A 12,902-nucleotide genomic window follows, 5' to 3' on the forward strand; every position below is an offset into this window, starting at 1 on the left:
AGCAAGCTCTTTGTATCTTGCCTTGAGGCAGTAAATCTCAGTTTGCAAGTCTCTTGTATCTTTCCCTGGGGGAGTGTGCCTTAGCCTGCAAGTCCTTCCAAGAGTAGTGAGCTTCCTTGGAAGTGTGCCTAAAACAAATATTATAATCTTGTGATATATTGAGAGTTAACTCTCATCATGGTTTTTCCTTTCTTGAATTTTCCACATAAATCCAATGTTCTCTTGTGTACGACATTCATTGTTTATCTTTCATATTTGTTATTAAGATTAAAATTAAGTTGGAATTGGTTTGCAGTATAAAATTTAAGTGATTGATCAAGATTGTTCACCCCCCCCCTGCCCTCTCATTCTGGGGGTGTGTTTAACAAAAACCCATGTAGTGGAGGCATTAAATTGAAAATGTAACACTACAAAAGATATTTGTCTGGAAAGTATCATTAGAAGCATAAAAGGCACTATCATTAAGAGAATAATTTTCAATATTGAAAAGGGTACAAATAAAAATGTTAGTGGGATCACAACCATAATCAACTAAATGTGAGTATCACTTAGAAGAGAGAGAAATGACAACCCCTCCATATACTATGTTGTGATTGTTATAGAAAAATATTTGGTTAGATGAATAACGTAGAGTCAAAAATTGCATACCCCTTTTCATTTATACCTATAGTTTTTTAGCACTTTAGTGTCCATTCCCTTATCATTTGAGTAGGCTCATTTCATCCCTTGCATCAGCCTTTTCTCTCTCAGGATGCTGAGGATGCCTTTTTAGCAGCTATCTTTCAGCTTCAATTTCATGTTAGCCGCAGGTTTCTCTTGCCACTCGTCATTTTTTAGCATGACTTGTTTGGACACTAGCACGCTGCATGGACGTTCGCATGTTGTACATTTGTCTTGCAACATGTTAACGTCCAAATGTTGGTTCTATGTATTTTGACACTTGTCACCCATCTTGGTCGATGGAAAAGGCTCAACCACCCTCTTTTTCCCTCCTCTTCTCTCTTTTAAATTTATCTTTCCTCTCCATTAAATCTCTCTCCCTCTCTCTCTGGGTTCTTCATGCAAGTTCTCTTGGTTCTCTCCAAAAATATCTCTCTTCTCTCTCACAACTTTCTCTTACTCTCTCTCACTTGCTACAACAATCTCTAGTTTGCTACAACACTCTCAAGCTATCACAATAATCTTTTACAACTCTCTTGGCTTTCTCAAGCCTCTTTGGTAATATCTTTCTAGCATTCCATCTATCTAGTCTTTGAGCATCTTGGGATTTATCACATCCTCTATCTATTTGATCATTTTATCATTCTAGATATTTATCTTTTGAGGTTGTGTGTAAGAGTCTTATGGCTATTGAGTTACCTCTGAATCTTTGATTAATAGCACTCCTATGAAGAACTTGCTCTGCAAATATATTGTAATATGTTATTCATTGATGAATAATATATTGAGTTACTTTTGGAGTGTGGGTTTTTTCTCCCTAAAGGGTTTTCCCCATGTAAATCACTATGTTGTTGAGTTGTGGTATGCATGATATTATGTTTATTTTTGTTAAGTTTCTATAGTTGTTGTAACGATCTATAAAATCTTTACATTACCCTCCTCTCAAGGTTATGTAGGAAGTTTTTCTACTACTTAACTTCCTTACAAGTGGTATCAAAGCTTGATCACCTTTGGTTTCAGTTGTGGGTTGTTAGGTTTTTTTACCTAATCCAGATTTAAGTGGGAGCTTGTGCAGAAGACACTTTTTGATCTTGTTGCAGTAATTTTCAAATAGCACGTTCGTTAGGAAGAATAGAGGTGGAGTAATTTAATAGTAGTAATTTTTAGACATGGAAGTTGAAGATGGAAGATCTACTAATAGATCTACATATGTGAGATGATATTGATTCGAATGTCTCAAGACCCTTAGATCCTACTATGAGTGCTCAATATGATGTTATGGATTGTAAATCCAAAGGTCTAATCAGATTGTGCCTGACAGACTCTCTTCTGATCAATGTCCATGAAGAGAACTCTACAAAGAAGTTATGGACTAAGCTTGGTGAGATGTATCAATCCAAATCTTTATTAAATTAGATTTTTTTGAGGAAGAAATTGTATTCCTTGAAGATGGAAGAGGGTGGACGAATTGCAGACCACCTAGAAGCATTTAATATGTTGGTGGCTCAATTGGTATATGTTGGTGTTAATATGGATGAAGAGGAGAAATGCCAAATCTTGCTTTGTTATTTTCCTGATTCATGGGATTGTCTTGTTATGGCTATCAGTGGTACTTTTGTTGTTTTGAAGTCTGAAGATGTGGTGGGTACCTATTATCCTCGTTTTTAGCGTTAGAGAAAAATGAGGGTACCCCACAAATTTTTGCTTGTTTGTGGTTTTTCTTGCTCTATGTTTCGCTTTTAGAGACATTTATGTAGTCGAAAGCGTGTTTTTTCTTGTTTTATCCTTTTTCACATTTTTATGTAAAGTTTAGGTGCAATTCAGGTCCATAGACCCGATTTATACTAAGTTTTACAGTTTAGGTGCAATTTGGATCCGTAGACCCGATTTACACCAAGTTTTACAATTTAGGTACAACTTAGGTCTGTAGACCCAATTTACACCTCTTTTGGCTAAGTTCCCCTTTTAGGTGCAATTCGGGTCTATAGATCTGAATTACACTTTATAAGTGCAAATCGGGTTTATGTTGTTGTCATTGATGTCAACATATTCCTATGACTTATTCCGATGAGATTGGGAAGATTTTATGATCTGGTTTTGTAGTTTGGTTTTGTTGATCATTGTTTTGCAGAACCGGTATATCCTCTGGTATATTCCAGTGTGATCAGATCTTGTTGAGAGTTTAGGATATTATTCTGGATAATATTTTATATCTTCATTTTAGATGGTTCATGATTTGGTGCTCCACAAGTTATCTTTCTTCGTGGTAGTTGTTGATTGGTTGTGTTCTTGAGCTTCTAGATGTTGACAAATAAAGATATGAAAAGTGGTGTTGGTGCAACTATTCTGGATGATTCTAACGTGCTTGTTGGTGTTTCATAGTCATGTCCTATTTGTTCTGGTGATTCGTATTGATTGTTTTGTGAGTTTTTGGTGATTTATATGAACCGATGGTGATTTTCGTGTTATGTGGTATTTCTGGTGGTGTAGCGTGTTGAGGCTGATCTTGGCGTGATTTTCAATGGAGTTGATCATTTGGGAATTTGAATTAGGTCCATGCTATGTAATGTAAATCATTATATTGGTTCGATGATCGATCTTTGTATCGTGTAATGTAATTTTGTAATTGTGAATTGAGGGTTGAAGGTTTAGCCGACCTTGTTATCAAGGTTGATGATTTGTATATATAGGTGAGATATTCATGTAATTTGAGTATCGGTATTGTGTCTGCATTTTTAGAGAGAGGTGAATGTAAGAAGAAGAGATTTATCATTCAATGAAGTGTTGAGGTAAGATTGGTGTTGCAGAGCAGACAATTGTGCTTAACTGTAACTGCCATCAGGCATTTGTAGATGCTATCATTGAAGTTCATTTATTTCAGATTGTAGTCCAAATCATATTGTAAGTCAGTGAGACTTCCCTGAGGGTTGTAGCCTTCTGGGCAAATATCTTTTGAGCATTGAGCTCTAGGCAGTGTGCCTGAATACATGTGTATTCCCCATTGTAATATTTATACATACTACTATAGAGTATTATCTTACTGTAGGTAGGTTTCCACCATGGTTTTTCCCTTAACCAGGTTTTCCACGTCAAAAATCTTGGTGTTGTGTGTTGTGCTTATATGTCTATTGATGCAGTTTGGTAGATCTGTTATCGTGCTTAAAGTTTTATATTTTGGTGAAGAATGATTCAACCCCCCCCCCCCCCCCTCTTAGTCTTCCTTCTTGATTGTTGCTAACAATTGGTATCAGAGTAGATCCTCTGGTAGAAGCTTAATCACTTGAGGAGATCCTAGATGACAACTCAAGGTATTCTTTTCAACAAGGACAGTCTGAGGTTTGATGGAAGTAACTATACTGTATGGAAGAGTTGAATGGAGGTGCATTTTAAATGTCTTGGAGAGGATTATAGGAAGATTACTAAGAATGCCTATGTTGTTCCTCATAATGGACTGTCTACTCCTGATGAGGTTAAGGATGTAGAATATAACATCAGAGTGAAAGAAGCATTGGCTAGTGCCCTGACTGATTTTGAGATGACAAATATTATGGGACTTTAGACTGTACATGAGATCTGGGAGAAACTTGAGATCTTGTATGAAGGTTATAATCGGGTAAAAGTTGCTAAGTTGTAGAGTTTGAAAGGAAAGATGGCTAAGGTGAATAAACTCATCCTTGGTATCAGATGTGCTGGTGGAAAGATTGAGGAAAATGAGATTGTTGCTAAGGTGTTGAGATCTTTGCCTCCTTCTTATAAACATAAGGTTTCTACTATTGATGAGATCTGGAGTTTGACTGCAATGAGAAGAGATGTGTCGATTGAAAAAATTGTTGCATTTGAGCTGAGTGAGTTTGGAGAATCACATGGAAAGTCTGAGACAACATTTAGAGCATCAAAATCTATATCCGGTAAGAAAAAATATGATCGTGATGAGTGTAGGATACCCATATATGAAAGAGAAAGAAGAGAGATAGAAGATAAAGAAAGAAAGCTTGATGAGCTTGAAGAATTGATTGCCCAGAGATTGCCTAAAGGTGTCGATAAGTATGATGGAAATTTGCCCTAGAAATGTTTTTCTTTTAATAAGATAGGACATTTTTCTTCTAGATGCCCGGAGAGAATGGATAAGTATGATAGGAATGATAAGTTTGATAAGCATGATAGGAATGATGGATATGAGGAGCATGAAAAGTATGACAATCCTTATGTTTAACCGGAAGTGTAGGAACTAGAATAATTGGTATTATGTTGTAGATGAAGGTGTTACAGATGATGAATCAGAAGGAGATGAAGTTGTGTTTATTGCCATTAAAGAAGATAGACCTATACCTATTGATTTCGCTAGCTGCTATGTTGAGGAGAAAGCTTTGCCTGCTAAGGTAGAAGAGAAAGATGAATGGGTGATTGATAGTAGTTGTTCACATCATATGACCAGTGATAAAAGAAAAAATTTAAGCGTGGAAAGGTATGATGGTGGAATAGTTAGATTTGGAGATGACAAAGCCTATGCAGTACATGGGAGAGGTTCTATTTCTTTTGATGGTAAGCATAACACTGATGATGTCTTGTATGTTTAAGGTTTGAAGCATAATATTTTGAGTGCTGGACAAATGGTTGATAAGGGTTATGATCTACAATTCAAGGATGGTAAATGCAAGATCTTAAATACCTTCGGTGTAGAGATTGCATCTGGGACTAAGACTGAAGGTAACATTTTTCATTTGAATGCTAGTGAGAAAAGTTGTTTGATTGCTAAGATAGATGAAAGTTGGCTGAGGCATAGGAGAATGTGTCATGTAAACTTTGATTCATTGATCAAGATCAGTTCTACACAAGTTGTTAGAGATATGCCTAAGAATGTTAAACCTATTAATCTGGTATGTAAGGAATGTTAGTTGGGTAAGCAAAAAAGGATTTCTTTCAAGTGTAAACATTATACATCTAATCGATTGCTAGATCTTGTCTATACTAACCTATGTGGACCTACAAATGTTTGAAGTGTGCAGGGTGATAGATACTTTATGTTCCTAATTGATGATTATTCCAGGATGATGTGGGTTGTCTTTTTGAAGGAAAAATCAGAAGCATTTGACAAATTCAAGATATTCAAAGCTAAAGTTGAAACTAAGTCCGAATTGAAGCTGAAGTGCCTGAGATCTGATAAAGATGGAGAATTTTGTTCCGGTGAGTTCAATTCATTCTGTGAGATGCATGGAATCAGAAGAAGAACAAAATTGTTTTGGATGCTACAAGAAATATGTTGATTGAAGGAAATGTTTCAAAGATCTATTGGAGAGAGGTTATTAGCACTATTGTTTACACATTTAAAAGAGTTAATATCAAAGGTGATGCCGGTAAGACCCCTTATGAGCTATGGTTTGGTCATGTTCCTACTGTGAAATATTTCAAAGTTTTTGGTAGCAAATGTTATATCAAGAGAGATGAGGATATTGGAAAGTTTGATGCTACAAGTGACGAAGGTATCTTTTTGGGATATTCTACAACGGGTTCTATAATAAGAGACAGAAAGATAGTTGAAAGTGCAAATGTGAAGGTGGGTGAGAACTTTGGGAAGGAGATTAGAGCTTATGATGATGGTCAACATGTTGTTTTAGCTTATATTTAGCCTGAAGAGCCTAAGCAGAATGATCTAGTAGAGACTGTTAATCCGGATGTTGTTGTTGTTGGTGAGGAACATGAGGATATAAACAATCAAAAGACTCTGAGTTATTTAAGATTGAATCATTCTGAGAATCAGATTATTGGTGATAAGAATAAGGTGTGATGACTAGAAGAAGATTAGCTACTAAAGAAGTATGTTTGATTTCTAAAGTTGAACCTAAAGATATTGTTGAAGCCTGTAAAGATGGTAACTGGATAAGAGCCATAAAGAAAGAGTTAGATCAAATTGAAAATAATAACACTTGGTAACTTATTCCTAGACCTAAGGATAAAAATGTAATTGGTACGAAGTGGGTTTTTAGGATCAAATTGAATGAAGTTGGTGAAGTTGTTAGAAATAAAGCTAGACTGGTCTGCAAAGGATATTCACAGCAAGATGGAATTGTTTTGAAGAAACCTTTGCTCTAGTTTCCAGAATTGAAGTTGTTAGACTATTAATTTCTTATACTGCTTATAAAGATTTCAAGGTATATCATATGGATGTCAAATCTGCATTTTTTGAATAGTGATCTAGAGGAAGAAGTTTACATTGAGCAACCTGATGGATTTTCACTATCGGATGATGGAGACGTGGTATGTAAGTTGAAGAAAGCACTTTATGGATTGAAACAATCTCCTAGAGCCTGGTGTGCTAGATTAGATAAATACTTGTTGAAATTGGGATTTACTAAAGGTGTTGCTAACAATAATATGTAATTTAAGATTGAAAATGATAACGTCCTAATTGTTTTTAATTAATTAAAAATAGGTTTTAAGGGACCCGAAACCCATATACATAAGAAAGATATTCAATATAGCAACAAAATACAACACCAGCAAAACACCAGCAAAAAGACCAGCAACAAAGGAAAGGACAGCAAAAGGCCAGCAAGAAATTGGCCTCAAGCCTAGCAAAAGACAACAATTAGAAATTCTTCATGGTTCCTTCTACATCCTCTACCAAAAGCATCATAGCTTTTTCCGGTTCCCTCAAATCAGTATTTTCCTGAGCAGTCTGGCTATCTTTCATCTTCATTTCCTTCTCCGTCGTAGTCTGCCTGGTTCTGCGCCTAGAGGTCTGATGTTTTAGGCTGGAAGTAGGAGCATCTTCAATAACCACGAGGTACTTCTCCTAGTTTTTCTTTTCTAGGTGGTTCACCAACGCATTCATGTTCTGGGAGGAGACTTTTAGAATCTGGAGGCTATGATCCATAAGGCTTTTCAGGGCTTTCTCATTTCTAGCCATCCGGGCATTGACATTGTCCTTATCCTCCTCCACCTGTTCCTTCAGAATTTTGATGATGTCCTCCAGGTGTTTTAGGTCACCTTTAATCAAGTCTTTCTCCTGCCAGTCTTCCATTTCCATTTCTTCCTCTGCTTCACTATTCTCCATCTCCTCGTGCTGCTTCCCAGAATCAGACATGTTGATCAACTTGTTGATCTTAACTTCCAATTCCCTCTATTTACCCTGCATGCTGGTAATGTTTTCCACCACCCACTTCTGAAAGTTGAAGAATTCAAGGGTGCAATTGCGGGCGGTATTCAGTATGGTTTCCGCAGAATCCTTGCTTTGTTCCATCTCCTCCTCATTAGGGTTTTCACCTTCCTTAGGCTTCAGAGCCTCTTTCTCAATTTCCAAGCCGACAATATTATGTTGACAATTCTCAGAATTGCCCCCTTCCTCTCCTTTCCCATAATCCTCCTTATTGATCTCCTTTTTAGAAATTTCTTCATTATTTTTTCCTTCTTCTTCCTCACAAAGCACATTTGTTTCTTCCTGCATCTTCCTTTTTTTATGGGAAGGGGTTTTGGTCTCCTCAGTCGAACCAGAGTCTATGCTTTTCTCAAAAGTCTGAGCATTGAGAATTAAAGGGTCATCCTTTGTTGCCTTAGTCTTATTCTTCATATATTCATAAATCAGCAGGATGAGACCCTAGTGCGCAAGAGGGTAGGAGTTGGGTTTTTTAATGTGGTTGGCCAAACTCTCATTCAGAGAAGAAGCAAGATAGAAGGGCAAAGAAATTTTCACCCCATGGCGGAAGTGGTTCAGGATGGCAAAGTGATAATTGTAAATTTTCGTAAACCTACCATCCACAGTTAAATATTCCATTAATGCCCTAAGAATTTTTTGCCAGAAAGGTTTTACCTGTTGGGGGGTGAAGTAAGAGATATTATCCTTCTTCCCCAAGTTGCTCTTCTCATCCTCCATCTTAGGGAAGTTTTTGAAGGCCTCAGTGGCATACTTTCTATCCCTATAGAATTTGGTCCCCTCCACCTTGAGCCCCGTTACCTCCGAGATCAAGCTTTCATCAATGTGCCAGATTTCCCCAAATAGGGTAGCCCTGTTATTGCTCCAGCTTTTTGCGAACCCCTGAGAAATAGAGCTTCTACTACCATGGAGCTTCTCCATGTAATCCATGAACCCGTTTCGGTGGAGCCTTCTCCACACCTTCCTTTTTCTCTTCCAGTGCTCACACCCGGATGGTTCATTCCTATTAAGGCTGCCTCCCATTCTACTTTTCAAGTCACAATCACCTCTGTTACAGCTCTCGGCCCGCAAGTAAAACTCTGTGTTTCTAGTTTCTCCTTGAAAAGATACTTTCACAATTTTGAAATTGTCTTTCATGTTCATACGAACCTGGCTATTATTACAATTACCTCTTGCACACATGTGTCCTGGTAATTATGCCTAGAAGCACTCATCGACTGGCAGTTCATCCGCCTCCATACTCTATCATTGGTACTCGTTCCCCATAATTCAATCATAATATTTGCTTGCTCCATTAAGGCGATCAAAAAATAATTGTTCCTTAATCTCCCACTTAATGTGATCTTCCCCTATATATTTGATCCCCTTTTCCAAATTAACCCCTTCATTAGCAAGGATATCCGCTACCTTGTTACCCTCTCTAAAAGTGTGGGTTAAAATAATGCTAACATGGTTATTAAGGATAGTCTTAGCATTTTTAATAATATTAGCAATATTCTAGGAGACTGAACTAATCCCTTTGAGGGCTTGTATAATATTTAAGGAATCCCCTTCAAGCCAGATTTTTTTAAATTTGAATTCCTGGGCTAACTGGAGGCTCTTAAGCATGGCCATAGCTTCAGCCACATGGTTGTTTTGGATTCCAAAAGGGGAAGCAAAAGCAACAATACACCTTCCTTGAGCATTTCTGATAACTCCACCTCCACCAGCCTTTCCAGGGTTCCCTTTAGCAGCCCCATCAAAATTAACCTTTATCCAGTCATAATCAGGGAACCTCCAAACAATGTTTTCTCTCTTCTTCTTGTTATCCACTCTGTAGACCTTATCAATCAGGTTCCATTCAGTAATAATGCATTTTTCCATATCATTCAAATTTATAATAGCCCATTGCTGATTATTCTTGTGAGGGATGTTGATGTTCTCCTTTATAGCCCTGCATATTTTTTCAAAGACAACCTAAGTATTACACTTTTGTTCCTTAAATATCTTGTTATTCCTTTCTTTCCAAATGCCCCAGCATATCATGGGGAGGGTCAGGGACCACAGGTTTTTAATAATTTGGCAATTGGTAGGAAAATTCCATTGCCATATTATATCCTTAATGCTTTTGTTCATGACCCAATTAATTTTCCATTTTTCCCATATTTTACACCAGATTTCCCAAGTGTAGGAGCAATGAAAAAATAGGTGATCAACTGATTCCTCCTCCTTCTGACAGAGTTCACATATGTTAGGGAAATTGAAGCCCCTTTGAATTAAATTATCAATAGTAAGGATGCTATTATAGGAAGCAAGCCAAAAGAACATGTTGACTTTTGGGATCAGGATGCTATTCCAAACTTTATTCCAAAAAGGATTGCGGATTTGAGAAAAAGTGTTTTTATAAGCAGAAGAAACTATGAATTCACCTTTAGGGTCACTTTTCCAAAGGAAAACATCATCATAGTTGTTGTTAGGCGAAAAGGACAGCAACTCTTTCTGAATAGAGGAAAGACCAGGATGGATGTCCTCAAGATTGACCCATTTATTCTCCTTCCAATAGTCACAAACCATCAGCCCAAACCTCCTTTTATATTCTTCAATGACTTGATTGTTGTTTTGATCAAATAGGGCTTCATTCTTCATCCAGGGGTCTTTCCAAAACCTTATTCTGTCACCTTTTCCAAGGACCAGCTTTTGCAACTTTTATGGCTTTGGTTACACTATTCCAGATGAAAGATCCAGCCGAGATATCTTCATCATTGAGGATCCCTTGGATAGTATGATTCTTAATGTATTTATCAAACCAAATTTGGCTCCAGTCTTTCTTAATGTCAAAAGCTCTCCATAATTGCTTGGCAAGAAGAGCTTTATTAAAAGTTTATAACATCCTAATTGTTGAAGTCTTTGTTGATGACATTATTTTTGGTGGTGATGATGATATGAGTATGAAGCTTGTCAGTGATATGTAGAAAGAATTTGAGTTGTCTATTATTGGTGAGATGAAGTTTTTCTTAGGTTTGTAGATTGCACAGACAAGAAAATGCATCTTTATATTTCAAACTAAGTATGTGAAGGAACTGTTGAAGAAGTCTGGATTAGATGATTCCAAACCGGTTGGAACTCCTATGGTGACTAGTTGTAAATTGTCTAAAAATGATGAATCTCCTAAAGCTAATTAGAGTTTATATAGATCTATGGTTGGTGGACTGCTATATGTTACTCAGACTAGGCCTGACATTATGCATGTTGTGTGTATGGTTGCTATATATCAAGTTGATTTGAAGGAGAGTCATGTCACTTTTGTTAAGAGGATATTCATATATCTAAAGGGAACTGTGGATTATGGTTTATGGTATCTAAAGAATGATGATTTCATGTTGTGTGCCTACAAAGATACAGATTGGGCTGGTGATGTTCATGACCAGAAGAGTACTACCGATGGAGCATTCTTTTTGGGTAAGAAGTTGGTTTCATGGACAAGCAAGAAACAAGATTCAGTGTCTTTATTTACTGTTGAAGTTGAGTACATTGATGTTGCTAGTAATTGCATTCAGATAGTTTGGATGAATCAAATGTTGAAAGATATCAGAGTTATTCATGACGAGCCTACTGTTATATATTGTGATAATTTCAGTGCTATAAACATGTCAAAGAATTTGGTACAACATTCAAAGACTAAGTATATATCAATCAAATATAATTACTTGAGAGAGCAAGTCAGTGAAGAGAAGGTGAAGCTGGAATATGTATCTACAAAGAAACAAATTGTTGATATTTTCACTAAGACTTTGTCTGCAGATACATTTATCTACTTGAGAGACAAGTTAGGCGTATCCACCCCTCCTAGTGAGAACTAGGTGCATTGAGTTGCATCGATCCGGTGGATTTCAGAACCTTATTCTTTTCTCCGGATTGATGAGTTGGTGTTGCTCCTCTACTGGAGCAGTCTGTGTTTTGGGAGAGATTTATGGTTATGTGTTTTAGGGGGAGAGAGTTTGGTTTTCCATTTTTGAGATCTTTGGCATTGTTGTCAAAGGGGGAGAGAGATCATGTGAAAAATTGCATTATCTATCTTGATCTTAGGGGGAGTTTGTTGGTGATATCTTCTTTCTTTGTATTGATTATTTTTCACATTCATATGTTGCCATCAATGCAAAAGGGGGAGATTGTTGGATATGGTTGTTCATTGTTGCTTCTAGGATATGTTGTTGTTATTGATGTCAACATATTCCTGTGATTTATTCCGATGAGATTGGGAAGATTTTTTGATCCGGTTTTGTAGTTTGGTTTTGTTAATCACTGTTTTGAAGAATCCGGTATTTCCTCCGATATATTCTCGTGTGATCAAATATGGTGCTAAGACTATGGGATATTGTTCTCGATGATCTTTTGTATCTTCATTTCAGATGGTTCATTATTTGTTTCTCCATAAGTTATCTTTCTTTGTGGCAGTTGTTGATTGGTTATGTTCTTGAGCTTCTAGACGTTGACAGATGAAGATTTGAAAAGTGCCATTGGTGCAACTATTCTAGATGATTCTAATGTTCTTGTTGGTGTTTCCTAGTCGTAAACTATTTGTTATGGTAATCCGCATTGATCATCGTGCGAGTTTTTTGTGATTTCTATGAACCGGTGGTGATTTTTGTGTTGTGCGGTATTTCTAGTGGTGTAGCGTGTTGCGGTTGATCTTGGCATGATTTCCATTGGAGTTGATCATTTGGGAATTTGAATTAGGTCCATGCTATGTAATGTAAATCACTATATTAGTCTGGTGATCAATCTTTGTATCGAGTAATGTAATTTAATAATTGTGAGTTAAGGGTTGAAGGTTTAGTCGATCTTGTTATCAAGGTTGATGATTTGTATATATAGGTGAGATATTCATGTAATTTGAGTATCAGTATTGTGTCTGTATTTTTAGAGAGAGGTGAATGTATGAACAAGAGATTTATCATTCAATCAAGTGTTGAGGTGAGATTTGTGTTGTAGAGCAGACAATTGTGCTTAACTGTAACTGTCATCAGGCATTTGTAGATGCTATCATTGCAGTTCATTTCTTCTGGATTATAGTTCGAATCATATTGTAAGTCAGTGAGACTTCCCTGAGGGT

This window comes from Cryptomeria japonica, chromosome 3, assembly GCF_030272615.1.
Source record: "Cryptomeria japonica chromosome 3, Sugi_1.0, whole genome shotgun sequence".
NCBI lineage: Eukaryota > Viridiplantae > Streptophyta > Pinopsida > Cupressales > Cupressaceae > Cryptomeria > Cryptomeria japonica.